Source organism: Triticum urartu, chromosome 5A (assembly GCF_056163025.1).
Source record: "Triticum urartu cultivar PI428250 chromosome 5A, HENAU_Tu73, whole genome shotgun sequence".
NCBI classification, from domain to species: Eukaryota; Viridiplantae; Streptophyta; class Magnoliopsida; order Poales; family Poaceae; genus Triticum; species Triticum urartu.
The window spans coordinates 52,530,626-52,549,997 of record NC_141877.1 but is presented as its reverse complement, the minus strand read 5'-3'; the positions used below and the strand labels follow the sequence as shown (position 1 = coordinate 52,549,997).

Genomic DNA, 19,372 nt, shown 5'->3' with positions numbered 1-19,372 from the left:
CAATGTATTGTTCCAGTGGTGCAACCATCTTCTCCTTCCAACGTCTTCACAAAGGTACACCTAGCAGATAGTTTACTCAATTTTCGATTCGGTCAAGATCATATTGTTGATGCACCTGTTAGTAAGATTCTAATTAATTTTGAAAGACCAATTGAAATGAGTAATCTATTTGTTAGGAATGATCTTGTCACTAATCATGATAGTCAACACATGGTATCATTCATAGAGGCTGATAGTGACAACTTATCAAAACCAAAGTTGTTCTTGTCATGCCAACTGAACTTTGTATTCATATGGACAACTTTGTTTGTTTCATGCCTGGTTAACATTTGGTCTCGGATGAGACGTATATTCTGTAATTATTTTGGTTGCAGAAACATAAAGCCAGGTCCAAAGTCCTTCGAAGCTGATTCAAAAGCATCAGGAAAAGAGGATGAAAATCAATGCATAGCCGAGTCGGATGACGCTAAGCCATCACTGCTCGGTTGTTTTGTTTCAGAGCTAGTATCACAATATCATTTAATGGACGAGAAGTGTACCTTCAGTCTGGGCATAGTTGATCACATCATTGGTGCATCGTTGACTAATCCTATTATAATTGATCATGATGTCAAGCCATCAGGACAAGAACAAATGCAATGTTTGTTTGAAGAGAATATTCAAGACAACAACGTGATTCATCAAGCCGCACAATCGAGACAATTGAAGTTTGTTGAGGCACGATCATATGACCAGTCGGATCAGATTGGTTTTGATGGCGATCAAATGTTGACTCGGCTATCTCAAGCCGATTCACCTAAAGGTCAACAGGTACACACCAATGATGATGGGGTCAAGTCTTCGAGCAAGGATATGATTAAAAAGTGCATCAACAACAATCTTGAAGATGGGAATTCCATGAAAGCTACAATGGCGACATCTAGCACTGGGGGGCAACAAGAAAATTCAAAGACCGATGCACGCACAGTTAAAGAAAGCAAAGGCAATGGTAAGCACAAAGGTAAAAAGCCGAAAGTCACTTTCGTGCAGTTATTAGAAAAATATCAGAAGATAAGTGAGGCAAAGAGTGCTTATCGGCTGAGTGAAACAAAAGCATCGAAGTCACCCCTAAGGCATAAATTTGAAGACTTGGATTGGCAAAGGAAGACGTTGAGCAAGCAGACTTCATATCCTGCTTTTGGGCCGCCAATGCCAATGTTGTGGATGCTTCCCTACGCTCATGTAAATCCATATCCATCATGGGGCAGTTATGATACAAGGGCAAATTATCCATCTTATTTTAGATCATCTCGCCAACATTATGCAGCTCCAAAAAGATCAACATTTGATGAACAATCACACATCAAAGACCGTTTCAATCATAAGGAATCGGTCCGGAGCTGAAGGAACAAGAAAGAGGTGGTCAAGCAAGTGTACCAGGTCAAGAAAGATGGTCGTAAGTGTGCTACTTCAGATTTGTTCTCAAATAACAAAGAGCCAGTTAAAGTATTGACATTGGCTACAAAAGGCAACGAGGCAAGTCAATCAAGTGCCAAATCTGAAGGGAAGAAGTTGAGAGTGCACAAGGCCAAAAAAGAGTTGGCATTGGTTAAAACAAAATCACAACCCATGTGCCCACTCGGCTTAGCACATTGGCAAGAGAAAGAATTACAAAGACTTAGTGCACATGAGTTGAGAAAGAAGAACATGACATGGGTTCCCAAGAGGAGCAGTCAAAATAGAAATGATGTCCGACCTTCTATTGCAACAAGTGTTAAAAAGGTGAAGAAAGAAAAGGATGGCCGCAAGAGTGCTATTTCAGATCCGACTACAAATGACAAAAAGCCAGCCGAGCCTATGTTGGCTGCTAAGGACAAGAAAGTGAAGCAAGTAAAATTCAAGGATCCAATAGTCAAGTTTGGATAGGCCAAGCCAGAGATGCCCAAAGTCAGGAAGAATTTGCCAGTGCATAAACCAAAGTCCCAGCCGGGACGCCCACTCGGCTTACCATATTCGCAACAGAAGAAGCTAAACCGTCTTAGGGCCAAAGAGCTGGAGAAGAGGAACATGGCCTGGGTTCCTAAGGGAAATCCTCGAGTCAAGAGCGGCATCACATCTCCTGTTGCGAAGCCAGCAGAAATAAGGGAGTACAAGTGTAAAGCCCGTAGGCGAGGATGAAAATTTTCATATAGGAGACTCCAGGAGGCGTCTCATCCATATTCTTCAATCGTACCATCAAAATCAACGCTATGGAATTTATCCTCAGCCGAAACATCTGACTTATTTCGGCTATTCACACTTTGGTGGACGGACTCCCGAGAACTTTTGAGATAAGAACGCATGGCCGACATTTGCATATCGCCCTCAGAATTCATTGTGTTGACAAACCAGGCATCTGGCTAACGGTGTTCGCCATGGTTGATTTCCTACTCCTATAGTCGATGCTCAGTGTTTGCCAATACTGGCGAGGCCGACTTAATTATTGAGGCGACCACCAATCAAGGGTCTAGTGCATAACAGAGCCCCGACTCCAAATGTTATTTATTTGCAGCATCCAAGTCAGGAGACAGACGTTGTTCGGCGGAGGCTTGATGGTGTACTTTGATAACGAGTTGAGTCGCCGAACAGTTGACGGTATTCCTTTGAAGTGCATGGTCATAATCGTTCGGCAACCGTCTTCGTTGAAGGGTTCTAATATTCCCAGGGAATGCCTGGACAAATGCAAGGTCCGGATTAACATAAGAAACTTACGTGGAAGCCTTTGTGACATCCAATTGTTGTTTTTAGACAACTATTATCCAAGAGGCTCTACCGAAGAAGCAACAAACATGAGCATATGGATGATTAAAATTATCATACTCAACATGCACAGCCGATGGAGTGTTGACATCGTGCTTAAACATTACCCTAAGCAAGGTATTTTCTGGCACGCAAGCTCTGCCAGAAAACAGGGGGGCATGTGTTGACACCTGATTTTGGCAAGATATAGATTGCAATGAAGATGGTCTCGAGTGAACGGGTTTTCAGCATGCAAAGATTCACGTCGCCGAGTGGAACAACTTTGATGTTTCGGTTATATTCATTGGGCCTTATCTTACGGACCGAAACTATACTCCGAGTGTCATAATTCAATGTTTTGAGTGGTTTTTGGCCAATCACGTCTTCAAGATGACCTCGGATGAAGGAGCACTATTAAGGAATTGTCTTCGTCTCGTCGAGCCAATCGATTTTGATATATAAATCATCTCAATCCGAGTTCATATGCAAAAGTTAGAGGCAATACACTGCAGACCGAACCTCAACGGAAATATGGCGCGAGGTGCCAGACACTTGTCTGATAGGTTGCGCGAGTAATTTGGCCATCAAGGAGGCCTTGAATCGAAAAACCTTCAACACGAAAAAGTTTTGCCTCGTCGAGCCGATCGTTTTTCATATAAAATTTGTCTTAATCCGAGATCGTATGCAACCTGGAGAGGCAAATCAAGATCAGACTGTGTTTTCAATCGGGAAATCCGAGTGAAAAGTTTACCATCCGAGTGAAAACCTACCGATCGAGTAAAAGGTCGAGTTAAAACTTATCGATCGAGTAAAAGATTGGCTTCCGAGTGAAAATATAGTAATCTGAGTAAAATTATCATCCGAGTGAAGTTATTCCGAGTGAAAAGATTACCGTCGGAATGAAAACTTGACGTTCGAGTAAGATATTGCCTTCTGAGTGAAATATAGTCATCCGAGTAAAAGATTGTCTTCCGAGTGAAATTATAGTCATCCGAGTGAAAGATTGTCTTCCGCGTGAAATTATAGTCATCCGAGTGAAAGATTGTCTTCCGAGTGAAAGACTCTAACATCCGAGTGAAAAGGTCCAGTCGGACGAAAAACTCTAATATCCGAGTGGATGAGCTCGGATCCGAGTGAAACTGAAGATGTGCCCGAAAGGTAATCCAGATGACATCGGATGGAAAAGTGATCAACACGGAAGTTGTGCGCATCGTCAAAACGGTGAACTTTGGTTTTGGAGTCATTATCATCTGAGATAGTATACGGCCTGTAAGTTCACTACGAGACTCGGACAATCCAGTCCGTTACATGATCGAGTCCGACTAGATATTAAAGATGGCTTTGTAGAATATTCAAAATGGTCTTATTTGGAAAAGTGTTCAACATAAGAATTGTTCGTCTCGTCGAGGCGCACAAGTTTCATATTTGGGCTGTCTTGATCGAAGGTCATATGCAAGCTCGGCGGCCCGCGCAAGGAGGGGGACAGAAGTTGGGCCAGATTCAGACTGAATCCGAGTTGGAATAGAATTAGGACTCTAGGACGTGAATTGATGTAATTTTTTGTAAGGAAAGCCTAGATGAATCCTTTGCTTGTACGGGAAGTCCAGCCGCCTCTTATATATGTTGGGGGTGATGGCCGATTGAACAACACCAATCGAACCAATCAATCTATTACACTTTTGTGTTCATCTATCTTTATCCCCTACCCTTGTATCTTTCTTTCTCGTTCTTCGTTCGTTCTTCGCGTTGGAGGGTAGCGATCCACGAGGCTCTATTGGCAAGCGAATCGACCTAGGGCAGCCCATAGCCGCCGCACTCCCTGACGGGGTCCCTCCCGGCCGTGTGGGGTTTCGGGTCTTCAAAAGAGCCCGCTGACTGTCTTGCGTATCGCGCTGTCGGTCGGGTCTCCTTCAACGTAAGATTCGGTGCATCACCCCAGCATCGAGAGTACACGTGACATGTTCGTGTGTCAACAGAACTTTTTGTACAACAAGCTACAAAGTGTTTGGAACAGGCCGTACGAGAGATCAAGGATGCTTTTGCTGAAAATAACAACTTCCACTTTTTGGTGCACTATTGAAATGCTGACGAGAAGGCACGACAGAACCTCATGTTCCATTATTCTTGTGCCCTTGCTATTTCAGAAACTTTGCGAGAGTGTCGATTTGGTGCCCGGGCTCATATGAGTCCGGGCATGAACAGTACTATGATTTGAATGGGGAAAAAGTTCAATTTTTTTGTGGTGCAAGATGTTTCTGTAGATGAACTCTATGCAAGATTTTGTGAAGTTTGAACATTCGAGAAGCTTGTGGGAAAAAAGACAAACTTCGAATGTCTGAGAAACTTTAAAAAATCGCACTGTTCACGTCTGACTTTGTCTTTTTTGCCACGAGCTCCACGAATGTCTAAACTTCACAAAGTTTTACACGGAGTTCACGCAGAGAAGCATCTTGCACAACAAAAAAATTAGAATTTTTTGAACTTCTTTTCCGTTTTAAATCATTGTACTGTTCATTGGGCTCATGCCCGGCCTCTGGGTTGAATTATCAAAACTTTGCATGATATTTTACGTGTCTTTGTGACCGGAAACTAGTTATTACATTCTGTAACACCTTGACCGGACACGTCCCTTGTGCAGTGAAAAGAAAATGACTAGCATTTGCCTTAGTCTTCGTCATCACCTGATACAAGATGACGTAGCATACGTGTTACGTGTATATATTACTAGTAAGTGTGCACGTACAATGCACGTATAATTATTGGTTGCATTTCAAGTAGATGCCAATATGTGGTAGATAAAAGGTTGCTTTGCGTCTCGTGGCGTATAGGAAAGCTTGACAATGCATGAAACGATGAATGTTCATGTCTGGTACACACAGTCACAAACATAGATAAAACTGGAGAGTATAAATCAACACATACAACTCGTTATTTCATGCCTCCGTTTACTCTTTATATGCATTAAGATGCTCTTGACATGTAAATGTTTAGTTCATTCTGCACGAAGTGTCAAAGCACTAAAAATCCAAAGCTAAACTTGGCAAGCAACATACACAATTCTACAATGTTTCCCCTCTTTCATCTGTGTTCATCCTCCTCCAAGCCAGCAAGCTTTCATGCCAAAATGCGAAAAAAACAATGCGCTGAATAAATACAAGGGTAGACATAGGAAAACAATAGTACAAAATAACATCCCGGTACACAATGGGGACATATGGAGAAGCACCAGTTGTAGAAAATAAGAAAAAAATGCAAGTCATGACCATTTTTGATAGTTTTTCTTTACACCCACTTATGTGTAATACTATCAAACAATAAAAATAATTTGATGGTCATTAGTTCCTAACCATTAACCGAATGAACAGCGAAAGGACCTCAAAGTATTTATACGTAGAAGAATAGTAAAAAATATATTTATTTATAGATGGTTCATGTGAGAAAAAAAATCACATCTTGCAATTTAGACCATCCAGCCCCTTTATGAAGTGAAAGGAGTTCCAAATGTAACAACTTAAAATAAACCAACTCCAGCAGTACAAGTGTTACAAATTAAGAAAAAACAAATAATGTGTTGATGACACATGTAAACGACATCTGCTAAGAAACACCGAAGATATAAAGATAGCACACTCTGGTTAGTAATGCATAGAAACCTTATTTTGAAAAATACAAGTCAGCACAGGCACGTGGTGTAAGTTTGCAAGAAACCATAAATGCTGGCTGGGCAGTTGTCTTACAAGCAACATAAATTACCGGCACTCCAACGGCATCCCCTGAGAAGGGGCGACCGGTGCGGCACCCTCGGCGGTTCACGAATTACCGGCACTCCGGCAGCGTCCCCTGAGAAGGAGTTGTTGGTCCTTGGCTCCTTGTCGCCGCCGAGTGGAGTCCGGTTGTGGTGCTTTTTCTTGGGAGAGATAGGATCGTGATCCAGGAGGTCGAGGTGATGGACGTGTCAATGTGTGCGAATATACCCAATTAGTTTCCTAATAAAATGCGATCGTGATCAGTTTTCTCATAAAACGTGATCATGATTAGTTTCCTAATAAAACGTGATCGTGATTAGTTTCCTAAGAAGATGTGATCGTGATTAGTTTCCTAAGAAAACGTGATCATGATTATAGTTTCCTAATTGATCGGACGTGGAGTTTCATACGGTGAAGCTCGGTCAGTCAATGTAAATTGTTAAGTGCACACAGAAAATGGATTAGGTTAAGGCTAGCCATTAGATTGAGTTTACTGGGCTTAATCATGCGGTCATAATGAATCCGTGTACGTTTTACGGGGTGCACGTAAGAAAGTTCTTGTTTGATTGTTTAATAGTAAAATAATGGAGATGGAGATTATTGTCCCGTGTCAGCTGCATGCGGCCGAATATCTACAAACCCCTCCCATGCACTACACCCAGAACCATCTCCACTGCATACGCATCTACTACAACAAAACCCTCTCCCGTGAACTAGACCCAGACAGCACCTGCGTTACGAAGCAGCGGGACGAGCTTGCCGCCGAGATGAAGGGACATGACCTTGTCGGTGCATCCGACGAGCCTGCCACCGATGAACACCGCTGGCACAGCAGGGTTGCGGCCGAGGAGCCGGACCAGCGCCTTCTCCATCTCCTTCCCCCAAGGCACTACCGGACTCGCGGGCTATGCCTACGGCCCAAGGCCGTCGGCATAGGTCCTTTGCCGTCGGCATAGCCCCGTCGGCGTAGATCACGTCAGCGTAGATGTGTCAGACCGTCGGCGTAGTATAGCCGTCGGCATAGGTGCATATGCCGACGGCCGTGGGATAGCCGTCGGCATAGTTTAGCCGTCGGCGTTTGTTTTCCGTCTGACGGCAACGGACGGCGCCGTCAACAGTGCTATTCAGGAGACGACACGTGGCGCGATACAGGAGACGACACATGGAGCAGGTATGCCGACGGCTTGGCCGTCGGCATAGATGGAAATCTATGCCGACGACCTAGCCGTCGGCATACCTGCTCCACGTGTCGCCCCCGGCTTCTCCTGGCGGCAGGGCTATGCCTACGGCAAAGCCGTCGGCATAGATGGAAATCTATGCCGACGGCTTTGCCGTAGGCATAGCCCTGCCACGTGGCAGCTCCTGGTTTCTCCTCGCAGCAGGGCTATGCCTACGGCAAAGCCGTCGGCATAGTTTGCCACGTGGCAAGCCCTGGTAACTCCTGGGCGTATATATGCCGACGGCTTTGCCGTAGGCATAGTTTTTTTTTGTTTTTTTTATTTTCCCTGTTTTCTCTTTTCCAATTCATTTGACAGCATTTCAAAACAGAACAATATGAAATATGACAATTCATCATGTGAACATACTCAAGTTCATATAAACATACTCAAGTTCATAACATCATCTAAAGATCATCACCGATGGAAGTTCATGAACATAAAAGTAGTGCAAGACATGAAACATGATAAAAGTAGGAATATGAAAGGCATGGCACGATGGCCACATGCACGGAATCATCAAGCAAGAGCACCCCCGCCAAAACCACCACCTCCGCCATAACCACCACCACCTCCGTCAAAAGCACCACCTCCGCCAAAACCGTCATCGCGACCACCACCACTCTGCCAGATCGGAGTGACTGGGGTCGACGGAGCAGGAGTCGAGCCACCGGTCCCCTACATGTTTCAGAAAAGATTCTAATGGTAAATATGATATGATAGTGTTTCATGAACGAGAAATAGTTTGCTAGTAGTTAGGCAAATGTACTAACCGAACCATCACTCCCTAGTGCCACCCATTCATCGAACGTGGGCACGTGTGGGGGTTCTCCCGCAGGTGGTGGTGGGGGTCCCATTTGTGGTGGATCCGTGCGGTTAGTCCAAGACGCCAACATAGCCTGAATGTTAGTTAAACAAGCAAACTAGAAGATCAGAAGGAATGAAAGTGCAAAAATTTAGGTTGGTTTTAAGAGGGCAAAACTAACCGTCATCATCTGACGGTTGTAATCATCGTTTGCCTTCACTCGTTTCAAGTACTCCCGCACCTCGAGATTCCTATGCTCGACAAACTCCTTATATGCCTACATAATTTAGGTTGTTTCTAAGTGAGCAATGCTGAAAATAAACTGAGAATGCAAGATAGAAAAAGATAAGGAGGAAGTACTTACAGCATGCTGGCGGGCTAAGGGAGTCTGTGAACGCCCCGTACTCTCTAACTGGCTCGGGTTGCTAGCCCGAAGCCGTGTGTACGAGATCGAAGGAGTGATCAAGCCATCGAAACACGGATACCGGCCATTCTTCTTCCCCTGGATGGCCACCACCGCCGTGTCGTCGATCTGAGACCGGGCGACCTCAGCAACAGGAACATCCGGATGCAACTCCTGATAGTGATGAATGTAAGACCCCAGGTGCTCCTCGGTCTTGCCGTAGTACTGGCTCTCGCCCTCCTTGCGATGACTCCGCTCGCGGGCCAGCTTCCACGACTCCATGTCTGAGAGAGGCCTCTTCAACTTGTCCTCCTACAACGTCAAATAGAAGTCAGCCATACATAAGAACATGACGTAAAGAAGAACAAAAATGCATCATGCACATAGATATACCTTCATGGCCTTGAAGCCCCAGTGGTTCCTGTTTCCTTGGCCGTGTGTCCCGTCGTCTCCACGGTTAGCCCGGGCCTTGATGCTCTTGGCAGCAAACTCTGCATCGGCGCCGAGCCACCTATCCACCAAACTCGCCCATCCTTCATGCCTTCCATAGCACCAACGAGGAACAACCTATGCAAATTTTGAAAGCATGACATGTGAGCACGAAACATATAGTTGACTGCTTGAAACAATGAAAAGTTAGTAATAGTTACCATCATGAACTGCTCCTTGCTCAAGGTAAGTCGTAGCTTCTGCGCTTGAGTTTTGGTCATCTTTTGGTGCAGGTAGTAGTGGTAGTACTGCGAGACGGCAACCCAGCGCACCTCGTACTGCAACTGACGAGCTTTCTTCTTCGCAGCCGCAAGCAAGACCACGTCGGCTCTGGCCTTGTGCTCGTCAAGAACTCTATAGAGTTGCTGCAATCATGCAAAAACCAGAAGCAAACAAGGCATGAGTTGAGTGATTCAATGATAAACTATGAAGAAACTGAAGACAAGTGATTCAGAAGAGAACTTACCCAAAATTTGGTGATCACGGCCTTAGCGGTCGTCCCGTACTCCGCGTTGCTGCAAGCCTCGTAGTGGGCCCAGCTCATGGCCAAAACCCGCTGCTGCGGGTCCCTGTCTGGCCGCGGGCAGAATAGGCTAGGCCAAAACTCCTTCAACAGGACAGTGATAAGGCCGTTCGGTTTACGGCCCTTTCCGTGAAGGATCCAGTTTCTGCAAAAGAATCAAATGATTGCCATGTGTACAATAAGAAAATGTTGTCATGTGTTGAAAATATGATTGAGAGGCACTTACTCTGTCCCCACAGGTTCAATGAGCCACTTGTGCTCCTCGATAGAAGGTGGTGTAGGTAGTCCGGCATTACCACACAGCCACCCCTGCGAAGAACCCGGTGGCAAGTCACCCCACAACGCGGGATCAACCTCCCCTCCACCCTCCTCGGCCTCCTCCTCGCCCTCCTCCTCGGCCTCCTCCTCCTCCTCACCCTCCTCCTCGGCCTCCTCCTCCTCGCCATCAGGAACATACTCCTCCTCCTCAGACTCAGAAGGTGCCTCTGTATAGGAGGGCATCGAAGAAGACCCTCCTATTTCAGACACGGCCCGGAGTTTTTTGCCCCGGTTGCCTCTCCCCCCACCTCCTCCTCCTCTAGGGGCTCTCCCCCCACCGCCTCCTCCTCTAGGGGCTCTCCCCCCACCGCCTCCTCCTCTAGGGTCTCCTCACCCGACCCCTCCACCTCCCTGTGAGGTGTCATCCTCGTGTAGTCGGGAGGGAACCTTGTGGGCTCGTCCACTCCGAGTAAGTCCTTTAAATTTACTGAGGAAACTAGCGCCGCTGGACTTACCCATGATTATTAAACCTGCATTGAGAAGAGAATAAACAATTAGTAAAGATATCAATTAAACAAGCATACAGGAAAAACATTAATACCAGAAGAGCACATTAAGCATACTATTGTAATGATCATTAAAAGAACTTACATTTTCTAGAACCCATATGAATCATCACTATTGTAATCTATTTGTGGACCGGTCTCATCATCACTATCACGCATATCTTCTTCGTTGTCTGACGGAGGTGGAGGCTCTTCCTCATCGTCAGCGTCTTCATTTAACTTTTCAAGCATAATTATGTCTCTTTGATTCACAACTGCCTCACCATCAATCCGTGCGTCATCGTCGTTTGGGTCCAGGTCAACATAACCCAAGTCATCATCCTCGTTGTTTCGGACCACGTCATCATGTTCCTCTTGATAGAACACTCCCTCGTATGTCATGGGGTTTATGTTGTAGTAATCATCATCGTTCGGGTCCGGTAGCTTACCATGCGGCAACACCTTGAACACAACTTCCCAACCCTTTAGGTACTCTTTCTGGCATGGGTAAGGCAGATAATATACTTGTGTGGCCTGGGTAGCGGCGATAAAGAGATCAGCTCCGGCATAGACGGTTGATGGTTTAACTTCAACTAAACCAACAGAAGGCGTATGTCTCAGACCCTTTTTGGGGTCGAACCATCGGCATTTGAACACAGTGAGACTTAGGTGTTCGCGGCCACGTTTGAATGTAAGCTCGTATATTTTTCCTACCCTTCCGTAGTAATCTACTTCATTATCTCCTTCAGTGAAGACTCCGGTATTTATGGTTTTGGGATCAGGCCGACTATTCTGGTGCTCCTCTGTATGGAAGCGATACCCATTCACATCATACTTTTCGCATGTCATGACGACAGGATCAAAACCCATGGAAACCCATCTCAATTCTTCATCCATTGATTCGGTCGGATCATTTCCCTACAAGTTTAATTGAAATTATAGGGTGCATGAGTTTAATTGAAATTATAGGGTGCATGAGTTTAATTGAAATTATAGGGTGCATGAGTTTAATTGGAAGTGTGAAAAATTACTTTCTCGATGAACCACGCAACGAAATTTTTCCTTCCATCAGCACCCTTTCGGAGAAGAGCAAGTGCCTCCGCTTCAGAAGGAGGCAGCATTCCCGTCCATTCTTCTTCAACGAATCGACTACAATAAGAAAAGCGGTATAAGAACTAGGCAAAGTGAACATAACGAATTGACTAAAAGAATGGTGCAAAGGTATTACCTCGTCCACTCATCCTCAACTTCCTTGATGTTGTGCAAGATATAGAACATGACATCCTCCCACTCATCTCGTGGCATGAGATAAGATTTCGAGCATCCAGCCCTACTACCTTGCCCGATGAATAGAGGCAACTTGGGTTTATACTTGGGTTCTTCTGTATTGTATCGAGACACCTTATTGTGCAACGTGGGAACATGGTCCTGATAGTAGGCTGTCCTGAGGTCTGCCACCTCCTCTAGGATAACTGCCTCAGCTATGGAAGCTTCAATCTTAGCTTTGTTTCCACATTTCTGTCTCAGATGCTTGTTCTGTCTCTCAGGGCCGTACTGCCAACGATTCTGCACAGGTCCCCCCAACAATACCTCGTTCGGGAGGTGCAAAAGGAGATGTGTCATCGGAGTAAAGAAGCCTGGCGGTCCCCCCAACGAGGCCAAGATTTCCAGGAAGGCCTTTGTGGTTTCCTCCGGCTCCTCCGATTCATTCGCTGAATGTGACGGAGGTATCGGCTGTGCAGCAAAGACATCATCTAGCATGTCTCTAACCCCATCGTCCTCATAACCAGCGACGCGTTGTCGTATCACATCCTCTCTACCACGGTCCCGCTGGGCAAAGTTTATCAGCATATTAAAGTTGGGCATAAATCCATGCGTGCGAAGGTGCTTAGTCATCTCACTCTTATCTCTACGGATACGCCTCTTACATCTGGCACACGGGCATTCTGGCACCATCCTCATTGGACTACGGAATATCTCTTTCAAAAACACATCAGTTTTCTCGACCCACTCTGTTGTTACTTGATTCCGACGGAAAAACCCACTATACATCCACTGATTATCTGCCATCTCTGCTTTATTGGAAGCCACACAACAAAATTAAGGATTCATTTAAATTACTCACGTCAATATTTTATTTTTTACAAGGTTGACGAGAAACGACATTTAATCCACCTACATCTCTAATAGGTAAAGATGGGTCCTAATCCCACCCGAGAATGTGTAGATTGAGTACGTTATCCATGCTCTACCCCATTCCGAGACAAAATTTCGGCAGCACCTCCCCGCTGTTCTCCAAATACACGTCTCGGCAAAATGCCGAGAGAATGTGCATCCGGAGAACAACAGGGAGGCGCCGCCGAAATCCTGTCTCGGAACGGGGTAGAGCATGAACAACGTACCCAATCTACACATCCTCTGGCTGTCCGTGGAAAGCGCTGGACAATCCGAAAGAGCTGCGGTGATAAATATGCAATTGAATGCATATTTATCGATGCAACCCTTTCGGACGGGAGACCTAGGTTACGCGACTTGATGTGAAAATTTAATCTAGTTAAAAGAGGCTAGGAGGTGAAGGTGGATTCGTAGCTCACCCTCCGCTGTAGAGGAAGTAGTCGAGCAGCGGCAGGATCACGGACCAAACCCAGACCACGAAGGCTCCAGGGAGATGAATACCACAAAGCCTGTAAATTTTACCGAGTCAAAAAATTTGACGGCACCACATCACATAAAGCATTGACACTTCAAACTATGAAAAAAAATCATATTGCTAATGACATCTTGATACTTCAAATCCTAATTTTCATGATACTTCAAATCCTAATTTTAGATCATCATGATACTTCAAATCCTAATTTTCATCAACTGTCAAATTTTGTTCTTCAATTTTTTAGCAAGATCATCATGATAAAATAACTACTCATCAGATACCAATTTTGTCAACATCACAAAATGAAACTATAGCTATTTGACAACATCTCAAAAATACCAATTTCGTTCTTCAAATTTGAAAACATTTGACAACATCACTAAATTGACCAAAGCTATAACAAGCAGTATACATTAATCCATCCATTCATCCATACAACATGCATCTATCACATAACAAGCAGTAAAAAAATGCAAAAAAATGAAAAAAAAAAAGCTCACCGGGGCGGCCGCGGCCGGTGAGGCAGGGGCGGCAGGGGACGGTGAGGCAGGGGAGGCCGGGGCAGCGGCGAGCAGGGGGCGGCGGTGGAGGGCCGAGGCGGGGCGGCCGGGGACGGGCCGGGAGGGCAGGGGCGGCCGGGGACGGAGGGCCGGGCGTGCGGGCCGGCAGGAGCCGCGGCCGGCGCGCAGTCAGGGGGAGGCCGGGGCGGTGTTGGGGTCGGGGGAGGCCGGGGCGGCGCAGCGCGGTCGGGGGAGGCTGGGGCGGCGCAGCGCGGTCGGGGGAGGCCGGGGCAACGGCGGGTGGAGACGACGACGGGGGACGCAGGGGTGGAGACGGCGGAGACGGCGGCGGGGATGGCAGGGGCGACGGCGGGTGGAGACGGCGATGGGGGAGGCAGGGGTGGAGTGGGCGGCGGCAGGCGGCGGGGCCGAATGCGGCGGCTGTGGATCGGGGTCGGGGGCGAGCTGGGTCGGGAAACGACTGGACGGGGAGCGCCCGGGTATGGATAAGGCGACCTATGCCGACGGCTTAGCCGTCGGCATATATTAATCATGCCACGTGGCATGTATGCCGACGGCTAAGCCGTAGGCATAGGTATATTTCTTTTTTTTTAAATATACGTTCTTGAATTTTTTTTGAATGATACATGGTATATAATTATATTAAAAATGATACATGGTATACATATTTTTTACATGCATGAACATTATTTCAAATGTACCATACATTTTCTTTAATGGTTTGAAACATTATTTTTAATTACATGATCCTTTTTTTTATATTGTACAACAATTTTCTAAAATATCACGTATATTTTTTTCTGAACCAGATTTTTTCTATGGTCAGCAACATTTCTTTATGATATAATTATTTGCTAAATTGTACTAACAAAAAATGTACATTGTGTTAATATATTTCGAAATAAATTGAGGGGGACAACATTTCTTTATGATATAAATATTTTCTATGGTCTCGTGAAAGGTGATACATAGGAGAGCAACTGACTGAGGGGTACCGTTACCGAGTACCTGATCCGGTAACTATGCGAGTGCCTGATCCGTCTACTACCGTGTCATCGCCGTCTGTGAGGGGGGGGCACGCCCCGGAGACGCGTGCTGCCTCTTCAGACATGCCACCACACCACCCCGCATGTATGAGGGCCCGGTGCGATGCTCCGGTGGCATTGCTACCCCCCTAGGCCCCCCTCCCGCCTAACCCTGTAGCGTTTGACCACGGGATCTAGCCCTTTGACTTTGCACGGACGGGCTTTGACCAGCGGACCTCCCCACCCGGTTGTGTTAGGTCAGCCCATAGGAACACTTTGGAGCAACAACCGGGCCAGACCCACAGCAAGATCCCCTCCATGTAGACCCGACGCGCCCGTTTCCCCCCTCCAGGTGCCGGCGGCGGCGCCGTCCGTGAGGGGGGGCACACCCCGGACACGCTCCGGTGGCATTGCTACACCCCAGGGCCCCCGTCCCGGCTAACCCTGTAGCGTTTGACCACGGGATCTAGCCCTTTGACTTTGCACGGACGGGCTTTGACCAGTGGACCTCTCCACCCGGTTGTGTCGGGTCAGCCCAGAGGGACACCGGGGAGCAACATCTGGGCCAAACCCACAGCTAAATCCACTCCGTGTAGACCCGATGCGGTAGTTTCCCCCCTCCAGGTGCCGGCGGCGGCGCCGTCCGTGAGGGGGCCACGCACCGGAGACGCGTGCGGCCTCTTCGGACATGCCACAACACCACCCCACATGAATGAGGCGCGGTACGATACTCCGGTGGCATTGCTACCCCCCAGGGCCCCCGTCCCGCCTAACCCTGGAGCGGTTGACCACGAGATCTAGCCCTTTGACTTCGCACGGACGGGCTTTGATCAGTGGACCTCTCCACCCGGTTGTGTCAGGTCGGCCCAAAGGGACACCGGGGAGCAACATCCGGGCCAGATCCACAGCAAGATCCTCTCCGTGTAGACCCGACGCGTCCGTTTCCCCCTCCAGGTGCCGGCGTCGGCGCCGTCCGTGACGGGGGCCACACCCCGGAGACGTGTGCCGCCTCTTCCGACATGCCACAACACCATCCCGCATGTATGAGGGCCCGGTACGACGCTCCGGTGGCATTGCTACCCCCCAGGGCCCCCGTCCCGGCTAACCCTGTAGTGTTTGACCACGGGATCTAACCCTTTGACTTTGCACGGACGGGCTTTGAACAGTGGACCTCTCCACCCGGTTGTGTCAGGTCCGCCCATAGAGACACCCAGGAGCAACATCCGGGCCAGACCCACAACAAGATCCTCACCGTGTAGACCCGACGCGTCCGTTTCCCCCTCCAGGTGCCGGCGTTGGCGCCGTCCGTGAAGGGGGCCACACCCCGGAGACGTGTGCCGCCTCTTCCGACATGCCACAACACCACCCCGCATGTATGAGGGCCTGGTACGATGCTCCGGTGGCATTGCTACCCCCCAGGGCCCCCGTCCCGGCTAACCCTGTAGCGTTTGACCACGGGATCTAGCCCTTTGACTTTGCACGGACGGGCTTTGACCAGTGGACCTCTCCACCCGGTTGTGTCAGGTCCGCCCATAGAGACACCCGGGAGCAACATCCGGGCCAGACCCACAACAAGATTCTCTCCGTGTAGACCCGACGCGTCCGTTTCCCCCTCCAGGTGCCGGCGTCGGCGCCGTCCGTGACGGGGGCCACACCCCGGAGACGTGTTGTGCCGCCTCTTCCGACATGCCACAACACCACCCCGCATGTATGAGGGCCCGGTACGACGCTCCGGTGGCATTGCTACCCCCCAGGGCCCCCGTCCCGGCTAACCCTGTAGCGTTTGACCACGGGATCTAGCCCTTTGACTTTGCACGGACGGGCTTTGACCAGTGGACCTCTCCACCCGGTTGTGTCAGGTCCGCCCATAGAGACACCCAGGAGCAACATCCGGGCCAGACCCACAACAAGATCCCCTCCGTGTAGACCCTACGCGTCCGTTTCCCCCCTCCAGGTGCCGGCGGCGGCGCCGTCCGTGAGGGGGGCCACGCCCCGGAGACGCGTGCCGCCTCTTCGGACATTTCACCACACTACCCCGCATGTATGAGGGCCCGGTGCGATGCTTCGGTGGCATTGCTACCCCCAGGCCCCCCTCCCGCCTAACCCCGTAGCGTTTGACCACGGGATCTAGCCCTTTGACTTTGCACGGACGGGCTTTGACCAGCGGACCTTCCCACCCGGTTGTGTTAGGTCAGCCCATAGGAACACTTTGGAGCAACAACCGGGCCAGACCCACAGCAAGATCCCCTCCATGTAGACCCGACGCGCCCGTTTCCCCCCTCTAGGTGCCGGCGGCGGCGCCGTCCGTCAGGGGGGGCACACCCCGGACACGCTCCGGTGGCATTGCTACCCCCAGGGCCCCCGTCCCGCCTAACCCTGTAGCGTTTTACCACGGGATCTAGCCCTTTGACTTTGCACGGATGGGCTTTGACCAGTGGACCTCTCCACCCGGTTGTGTCGGGTCAGCCCAGAGGGACACCGGGGAGCAACATTTGGGCCAAACCCACAGCTAAATCCACTCCTTGTAGACCCGATGCGGTAGTTTCCCCCCTCCAGGTGCCGGCGGCGGCGCCGTCCGTGAGGGGGCCACGCACCGGAGACGCGTGCGGCCTCTTCGGACATGCCACAACACCACCCCACATGTATGAGGCGCGGTACGATGCTCCGGTGGCATTGCTACCCCCCAGGGCCCCCGTCCCGCCTAACCCTGGAGCGGTTGACCACGAGATCTAGCCCTTTGACTTTGCACGGACGGGCTTTGACCAGTGGACCTCTCCACCCGGTTGTGTCAGGTCCGCCCATAGAGACACTTGGGTGCAACATCCGGGCCAAACCCACAGATACATCCACTCCATGTAGACCCGACGCGTCCGTTCCCCTCCTCCAGGTGCCGGCGGCGGCGCCGTCCGTGACGGGGCCACACCCCGGAGATGCGTGCCGCCTCTTCGGACATGGCATAACACCATCCGGTTGTGGTAGGTCATCCGATATATATGAACACTTGGAGCAAAGTCCCCTTCGTATAGACCCGATGCGGCTGTTCCCCATTCCAGTTGCCGGCTAGCGGCGGCACCGTTCGTGAGGGGGGTCACACCGCTCTGTACAGAACCGAAAAATATTGTATGTATGCTTATTAACACATACTGTATGTAAGTTAGTTAAATAATAATAATAAAGAAAACAGTGAAGAAAAAGAAAAAAAAACTATATGTATGCTTACTATATGCTTATTAACACATACTATATATATGCTTATTAACACAATCTATATGTATGCTTATTAACACATACTGTATGCTTAATAATAATAATACTATATGGGAAAAAAGGAAAAAAACTATGCCGACGGCAGCCGTCGGCATAGATGACACGTCATCGATCCGCTGCGGCCAGGGTAGATGGACAGCGCCGCGGATCGATGACGTGTCATCTATGCCGACGGCTGCCGTCGGCATAGGTCCTGGTCGGTGCGCTCTGGATCGGTGACGTGTCACCCGTATCTATGCCGACGGCCACCCGTCACGGCCGTCGGCATAGATTTGACGTCGTTAGCCGGCCGTGATGAGTGCTGTCGGCGGGTCCGCATCTATGCCAATGGCCAGTATATGCCGACGGCAGCTGTAGGCGTAGTCCGGGATAAGCCGACGGCTGCTGTCGGCATAGACAGGGATAGCCCGACGGCCATTGTACGCCGATGGCCAGGATCTAGCTGTCGGCATAGCTCGGATTAGGCCGACGGTGACCGTCGGCATACATTTGGCTGTCGGCTTAGAGCCCTGTTCCGGTAGTGAGGGTCCTCGTCCAGTTCCACCACCGTCGGGTTTGCCCCGAGATCCCGGAGTAGGCTCGTCACCGTGTGGCACATGCAGCAGGAGCTCATGCCGAAGATCACCACGGCCCGCTGCCCCGCTAGCTTCGTCACCTGCTCCATCAAGCTTAGTGCTATTGCTAGTGATGTCAATTAGTAGTACGATCGCTTCTAGCTAGCTCTTGTATACGAGGCTTTGAGCTGTGCTGGCTTGCTTTGAGGTGGGCATACGGGAGCCTTGCATATATAGCCATGGAAATGTGCACCGACAGGATGATCTTCGAGCAATTTGACCAGCAAAAGGTGATACGGGAGGGTTCGGATAAATGCCGGGCTCCTTTAATTTGTGCGACACCATGCATGTATGGGTTCAGTGTGGACTGTGGAGTATCGAATTTTTGGATGGCAATGGCGATGCGGCGACCTGATATACCAAAGGGGTACAATGAATTATATTGTGTATAAGGCATGGAGCTCTGACTTTTAGTAAATTCTCTTCTGTCCCCTATTCGACAAGTCAGATGAGAGAGACATGGACACATGCTGGTGAGACCATATGGTCCTTTGCAGTTTTTTCTTTTTATCCAAAAAGAGTACAGATGTAGATGCTCATATACATCCACTC

The 19,372-nt window shown here is 49.0% G+C and overlaps 1 long non-coding RNA gene across 1 annotated transcript; it reads right to left on the bottom strand.

The window, feature by feature from the left end:
• Positions 1–8,510: 8,510 nt before the first annotated feature.
• On the bottom strand, positions 8,511–9,062 carry LOC147967968 (uncharacterized). The gene is made up of 3 exons (XR_015603948.1): positions 8,890–9,062; positions 8,707–8,802; positions 8,511–8,619 (listed from the first exon to the last, which is right to left on the bottom strand). It is a non-coding gene; the product is annotated as an uncharacterized LOC147967968 (long non-coding RNA).
• Positions 9,063–19,372: the final 10,310 nt, after the last annotated feature.